This window comes from Dasypus novemcinctus, chromosome Y, assembly GCF_030445035.2.
Source record: "Dasypus novemcinctus isolate mDasNov1 chromosome Y, mDasNov1.1.hap2, whole genome shotgun sequence".
Taxonomy (NCBI): Eukaryota; Metazoa; Chordata; class Mammalia; order Cingulata; family Dasypodidae; genus Dasypus; species Dasypus novemcinctus.
Window position 1 is genome coordinate 14,990,991 of NC_092216.1, and position 7,512 is coordinate 14,998,502.

At 45.2% G+C, this 7,512-nt stretch overlaps 1 long non-coding RNA gene across 1 annotated transcript; it reads right to left on the bottom strand.

The window, feature by feature from the left end:
• Positions 1–567: 567 nt before the first annotated feature.
• Positions 568–1,579, bottom strand: LOC139438332 (uncharacterized). The gene is made up of 3 exons (XR_011648033.1): positions 1,539–1,579; positions 1,343–1,428; positions 568–732 (listed from the first exon to the last, which is right to left on the bottom strand). It is a non-coding gene; the product is annotated as an uncharacterized lncRNA (long non-coding RNA).
• Between the last annotated feature and the right edge of the window lie 5,933 nt (positions 1,580–7,512).

Consider the following 7,512-nt stretch of genomic DNA (forward strand, 5'->3'; position numbering starts at 1 on the left):
GTAGGAACCACTGTGCCCCAAACTATAATTCCATGGCTGCTATACCCCCTCACTCCACCATTAGAGGCCCTGCTTTCCTCAGATAAGATGTTTTTATGCAGCAATTTTAAAAAGACTGAAACAGGAATTCTTAACATTTTGTGTTCCATGGATCCCTTAGCGAGTCAGGTGAAAACCATGGAGGCCTCCTCAGGATGTAGCCACAGAGAGTTTTAAGATGCTCAACAAGCTATGCTAATTTCCAAGTAAGGAAGATTGTTAGTGATTTTTCAACTTGTACAACAACTGTCAATGTGACACGAGATGAACACTACTATAAACTACTGCTTGTATTCAAAAGTGAAGGATATGCTGGATTTCACGTACAGGTCAGAGAAAATAAAGATAAGTTGACAGTTTTCAATTCAAGCTCACAGACGCTCGGATTAAGAACCCCTGATTGATTAAGAACCCCTGGCCTAAAGTGATGAGCTGTGCTGTCACTGAGGGCACTTCTCACCTAGCATACAAACACACATGCAGAGTGACACACTTGGCGGTGTTTATTTTTCTATTGTCATTCCAATTTCATACAAACTCATTCTTTGTGTTGTCACCATTTATTCCTTCCTTCCTTTCTCAGTTTTGCAAGAGAAGCAAGTTGTCAATTCATCTCTGATAGCGGAAGTGGTCTTGTCCTATTTGTGTTAAGTTTGCTGCTCGATTGTCTACAGGTCAAGAGGACAGAGTTCCCTGGAAAACGCACATGCACACACACGAAGAACTATCAAAAATGGAATTTATTAAATGATGTTTAAGAGCGGGTCTTAACTCTCTAGATGCTGCACTACCTACACCGTTTTCCACTTGTGATGTCTTTAAATTCTAACTCTTAAGTTCAAAACGGTCCTCATTATCCATGCAATATTACCTGTATTTGTAGGGCTGTTCACAACAAAGAAATGGATATGAAAATCAAGGAACACTCTGAAGATTAAAAAATATACCTGATGGGACACTGGAGGGAGTCTTAAGTGAAGGCTACTGAAGAATCTTAGGGTGAGCAAAACCAAAATGTTGGAGCTGGGGCTGGGGCTGATGCCCATGTTACTATGCTTAGGAGTGGAGAAGATTATCTCTGCATCTAAGTGTATTTGGCTGGACATGCTCTCTAGCTGGATTAAGCTTCTCCAGTGGCAACTTTTTTTGCATTACACTACTCCACTGTTCCTATCTTGGAGTAACTCCCTGAAGACCTGGGGTTCCTCACCGCTTCTCTCTTACCCTTACTTCCTTCACTAGAGAACCGAGAGTTCCAGGCAGCGGGCACACAGATTTAACCCCCACCGCATCCCATTCTCACCTGTCTGCCTCTCTGTTCCCTCTTCTTGCCTCTTCCATCCTTGGGTAGTATTGCAGGGGATTCAGCCAGAGATCCTCACAGATGATCTGGTAGTGGAAAAAGCATGGTGGGACCAGGGTATGGACCCTATTCCCACTACCCAAGTAGCTGGGAGGCCCTCCAAGGCCATTTCTTATGCTCCCCATGATGGCCTCACCTCAGCAATCCTATTAGATTCTGCAAAGTTGTGGTCAGAAAACAAGTTAACAAGCTTAAAATTGGTGCAGTGGTGAGTGCGGTTGTAGGCCTGGTGTTCAAAAGTGTGGAACCATTGGATCGGAGTGGAGTAAAATTCCCAGTATCCTGGAAGAAGAGGAAGATGTGGGAAAAGATCCTGAACACCTCCGTGCCTGGCCCATCCAGAAAACCACATCTTACCAGTGATGGTAATGTCATAAATCTTAATGATGGCTTCATTTTCAAAGTAGGGGTTGCTCCGAAAGGAAAATGTGATCTTGCAGCTCTTCCTGGGATAGCTGAATTCTTCCACCTGACAGGGAAAGGCAGAGAAAGGTGACCCCTCCCTATGGAACAAGCCTTTCCCTGATTCGGTTCTGAATCAGTACCACTTGCCCTCAATAGCTAGCTCATCCCTGATGGCTGATGCTCCCAGACTCACCTCCAAATTGATCATGTAGCTGAGCATGTCCACATCTTGGTCAGTGATGATGGCTGACATTTGAGGGTGGTTCAGAATCTGCACTGGGTCAAGAAGCCTTAACATGCTAGGAATGGAAGGGATAGATGCAAGCAGTGTACATCCACAGAGCAATGAGACGTGGGTAGTGCACCTCCCAGATTTCTAGGCATTGCTGGATGGTCTCCTTCAATCACACCCTTCATCATAGACTACCTTCAGTCTACTGTTTCCTTGGCTTTCTGTTCCCATATAGCTATCTGCTCTCACACTTGGAAAGTCTGTTTCCTGAGATCCTGAGCTCTCTCTTACAAATCTGTGGGGGTCTGTATGCTACTAATTATGCACGAAAGGCAGTCTCTGAGTTCCTGGTGAGGGTGCAAAAGTGTACATAGGACTTCATGTGCTGAATGTATCCGCCTAAGTAAGCAGTACATAGAGCTAAATCCTACACATGAAGAAGGACAAAATTACTACCCGTAGAATCAATATTCTCCCAAGACCCCTGTGTGTGGCTGTGTCCATCCCTTTTCCTCAACAGGACCTCTTTCCTCTTGCACCACTGCCTCTCACAACTAGGACTGCCTCCTTCCCCAGCTGTGACTTCCTCCCACGACCCTTGTCCATAGTCCCCTCCCCTTGCTACTGCAGTAAGGATACGTTTTTTGTTTTGTTTTGTTTTGTTGGGGAGGGCTTTTCTGAACTTTTTGTATTAAAACATAATCAACATATAATAAAATGTCCAGCCCTTAATCTGTTCAGTATCCACAACTCTACACACCCACATAATCACCAAACAGGATTTAGCAGATTTTCACCACCCCCCAAAGTTTCCTTGTGTCTCTTCGGTCAAATTCCCTCCCTGCACTTAAGAAAGCTGCACTTTCTATCACCAGAAAGGAGCTTTGCCTGCGCTTGGACTTTAGCTAAACGCAGTTGCACAAGGATACGGTTTTGACCCAGAAGCCAGGAATACCCTCGATGATGCTGCTTCTGCGCTGCAGGTGCGGCTTAAGCCTCCGCTTCAGCTTGCGCTTCAGCAGGCACAGGGCCCGGTTGGCTCGGGCTTGCAGGCTGCTCAGCTCTAACTGCAGGACCTCCAGAGCCTGCAGGGATGTCCTGGCCTCCGCGGCATCGCACCCTGGCTGGGCCCGCCCGCACTCCTCCTGCCCCTCCTCCAGGCTTTTCTGCTCCGCCTCTCGCTCCTGCTCTTGCACCTGCTCTTCGGCCACTCCCTGCACTACCGCCATTACATTCTGTGGCACCACGTTCTCCTCCACCACCACCTCCACTCTCCACTCCAGCACCGCCGTTTCCGGCAGCTCCACCACCCAGAGCACCGCGGCCTCCTCGCAGGGCGCCTCTCCCCTCTCCCTCCCTCCAGCTGGGGCCTGTGCCTCCGCCCCTGCCCTGCAGCTCTGTGGGGACCGCTCGCCGGCAGGCCCCAGCGACTCTCCTACCAGAGGGCCGCTTGCCAGGCCAACGAGGTGTTCTGAGCGTGCCTGGGGAGCCGGGCCTTCGCCAGGACCCGCTTCACTCGCCATGTGGCCCGGGCCGGTGCAGGCAAGGACGCCGCACACGCTCTCCCCAGGCCACGCCCGCGGGTACAGCAGCGCCCCCTAGCTACGCGGGTGGGCCCCGGCAGCCTGTGGCGTTGGAGATGTCCTGGGCGCATGCGCAGCGTTTGCTGACGTCAACCTGGCCAATCTGGCGGGAAAGCCGTGCTTTCCACGCCCCACGCCTCTCCTCCCAGTCCCCACCCCGCCGCCCGCGTGCCAGGGGGCGCAGAGCACGTGCTCCATTACTTCCACTTTCACTTTTCTTTAAGCCTTTCAGGTCAAGGTGATAGCTGAGCATCCATCTGCTTGTAATATAGTCTCTATACCTAAATTGTTGCCCGTGAGCCATATTGCATTAATATTTCTTACCATGGTAAGGAACAAGAATATTTTAATAGACCAAGTTTTATGTATCATCCTATCATCCAGGTTCAAATATTTCAATGATTAGACCCATTTCATCACCTAGGTTCATGGTTTAATGAAATATGAGAAAAGCCAGTATGTTTAGATGTATGCTTTCAATTATGATTATTTTTATTTCCTATACAAACTTTGATTCATGATTCTATTCAAGATAACAAACCAAAAGGAAAATGTGATAGAACTGTGAGTGTCTCTAGTGAATTGAGACTAAACAGAAAATTAAAATAACAGACAGACTGACTCAGAAATAGAGCCTTATCCATAATCCACACAACTGAATATGTAAATCCGTTCCAAGAGTCTTTACTGTAATTAAACAACCAGCCAACAAATCTCACTGCAATTACAAAAGGAAACACTCACAAAAAAAGGTAAAGAAGAAGTGGGTAAAAAAATGACTGATGGAACATACTCAAATGTCTGACAAGTAAAGAAATCAATGGGAGTGACCGCAGTGTTTTAGTCAAGTATCCAGTGCCAATTTTGGGGGAAAATGATCAAAATGTGGGACAACATTAAGTAAAATAGTGGTTCTCAGAGGTTCTGAGGGGAGAGGGAAACAAGAATAGGTGGACCATATGCCATTTTTAGGGCATTAGAATTGTTCTGCATGATTTTGTAATGATAGATATGGTTCATTACACAATTGTCAAAACCTATAAAATAAAATTCTGCAGTGCAAAGTGTAAACCATAATGTAAACTATAGATCATAAAGTAAACTTTAGACTGTTCATCATTTATAACAAATGTACCACACTCATGCTTTTATTTTTCATGTATAGTTCACATCAGTGGGACCATGAAATATTTGTCCTTTTCTATCTGGCTTATTTCACTTAGCATAATATCTCAAGATTGATCCATCTTATCTTATGTATCCCAATTTAATTTCTTAGTATTCCATTATATGTATATACCAGAATTGGTGTATTCATTCATTAGCTGATGAACACTTGGGTTGTTTCCACCTTGTGGCTGTTTTGAATAGCACGCCAACTAGACACGTACTAATTAGAATCCCCTGACCTAACTATTCAGTCATCTAAAACTCTTTAAGAAATAAAGATAAAATTTTTAAAAATAAAAATAAAATGACCACTTGCTTTGGCCCATCCTGGAAGAAGACATCTTTCAGGTAGGAGTTTTTCCGGAAGATAAAAACAACTGATCTAAAGGGATTTTTGGTGAAAATGAACACACCCTATTGGACTGCTAATAAGCAATATCTGGTGATCAAATTAATTGTGGTCTAGTAGAGACTGCTTGTAAGAATGAACGAGCATACCAGACTAATCAATGTACATCTGCTCTCGTGTGTAAGACACCCTTTTGTAAAATGAAAACTTCATGTCAACCAATAATATTGACCTTTCCTTTCCCATTCTACTTGAGTTTCCCCTTTCCACAACTTTGATAGATCTCCCTTCTACATTCTGAATGAGGTGCTGCCCAATTCATGAATGTCACAATAAAATTATGAGATCCTAAAAAAACTATAAACTTCTAGTTTGAGTTGATACCATATACATTATCTGCTTTTATACCCCAATCCCTCTTCTCTTGTTCTTGTTACAAATTATTGTTTTTTAAGCTTGTATTTATCTATCTCCCCTCCCTCACCTCACCCCATTGTCTGCTTTCTGTATCCATTTGCTGTGTGTCTTCTGTGTCCACTTGCATTCTTTTCAGCATCACTGGGAATCTGTGTCTCTTTATGTTGCATCATCTTGCTATGTCCACTCTCCGTATGTGTGGCATCATTCCTGAGCAAGCTGTGCTTTTTTGCACAGGGCATCTCTCCTTGTGGGGGCACCCTCCTAGTGCATGGGGCTCCCCTCCACAGGGGACACCCCTGCATGGCATGGCACTCCTTGTGTGCATTAGCACTGCATGTGGACCAGCTCAGCACATGGGTCAGGAGGCCCTGGGTTTGAACCCTGGGTCTCCCATGTGGTAGGTGAATGCTCTATCAGTTGAGCCTAATCCACTTCCCATCACAAATTACTTTTTGGAGTCCCTGCTCTGAATTTTTTTAAAAAAAATCTTTTTTTAAAATTGTTTTTAAAGAAGCTTTAGCCTACATGAGATTTACACAAAAAGTATAAGGGATTCCCATACACTCTTCCCCTGCCCCTCCCACACTTTCCCCCACTAAGAACATGTTTCATTAGTATGGTACACTGGTTACAACTGATGAATACATATAGAAGCACTGCTACTAACTGTGGACCACAGTTGACATGTAGTTTACATTTTGCACTGCACAATTTCACAGGTTATGACAAAATGTATAATGGCTTGTATCAGTCATTGAATATCATGGAGGACAATTCCAATGTCCCAAATGATTCATGTTGTTCCAGTTCTTCCCTCTTCCTCCCCTCACAATCTCTGGTGACAACCATGTTTATGGCAATCTTACAAGTTCTTTACTAGAATAAGTCTACTTTGGCCTGTAGTTATATTCTCAAGGTTCATCCATGATTTTGCATGCATCAGAACTTCATTTCCTCTTACAGCTAAATAATATTCCCTCATAAGTATATATCATAGTTTGATTATCCATTCATCTGCTGATGGATACTTGGGTTGTTTCCATCTATTGACAATTGTGAAAAATGCCTCCATGAACATCAGTGTGTATATATCTCTTTATGTCCTTGCTCAGCTCTGTGAGTTGTGACAAATGCATAATTTGTGTTACCATCACCACAACCAAGATAACACTTCTTTGACAAAAAGAATCCCCTCATTTTGCTCTTAGCCGGTGTCCCCTCCCCACCCCAGGCAAACTCTGATCTGATTTCTGTCCCTACGGTTTTGCCTTTTCCAGAACTAGAATCATACTGTCTGTAGACTCCTGAATCTGGTTTTGCATTGCATAACACCTTGGAGATTCATCCGTTTTTGCATGTTCAGGAGTTTCTTTTGATGGTCTCACTGCACTTTGAATAACATTCGACCCCTATGATAGGACTGGCAAAGCCTTGCAGTATCTGCTGGCTCCCTGCCTCTCGGCTGCCCCTGCTCTCCAGCTCTGTGCTGCCCCAGGGCCTTTGCTTGTGCTGTGTCCCTGGCCTGGGGAGCTTTCTCAGCTAGTGGCCTCAGCTGTTCCTTCCCACCTACAGGTCCCAGCCCACAGGTCTTCCTTGCAGAGAGGGTCTTCCTGCCCAGGCTACTGAGGGAGGCATCAACACACCATTTTCCCTCCAGGCTTGCTCCTGGCGGTGAGCTGCTTGGTGCACGCCTTTGGTGTCCACCCCAGTGGCTGCTCCTGGCAGCAGCAGCTGCTCCACAAGGAATTCTCAGGAGACTGAACTTGCCCTTTGAGAGGTTTATTGCCCATCACATGTCATACCCCACCACAACCTTCTAAGTGGTGGAATGTCACCTGCCTTTCACAGCCTCAGCAAAAATGTCCATTTCAAGGTCTGCGTAGTAGACGTGGTACCTGGAATTCAGGGTCCTTCTATCGTTTAAAATGCCTGCCTCCTGCCCCCCGCGAAT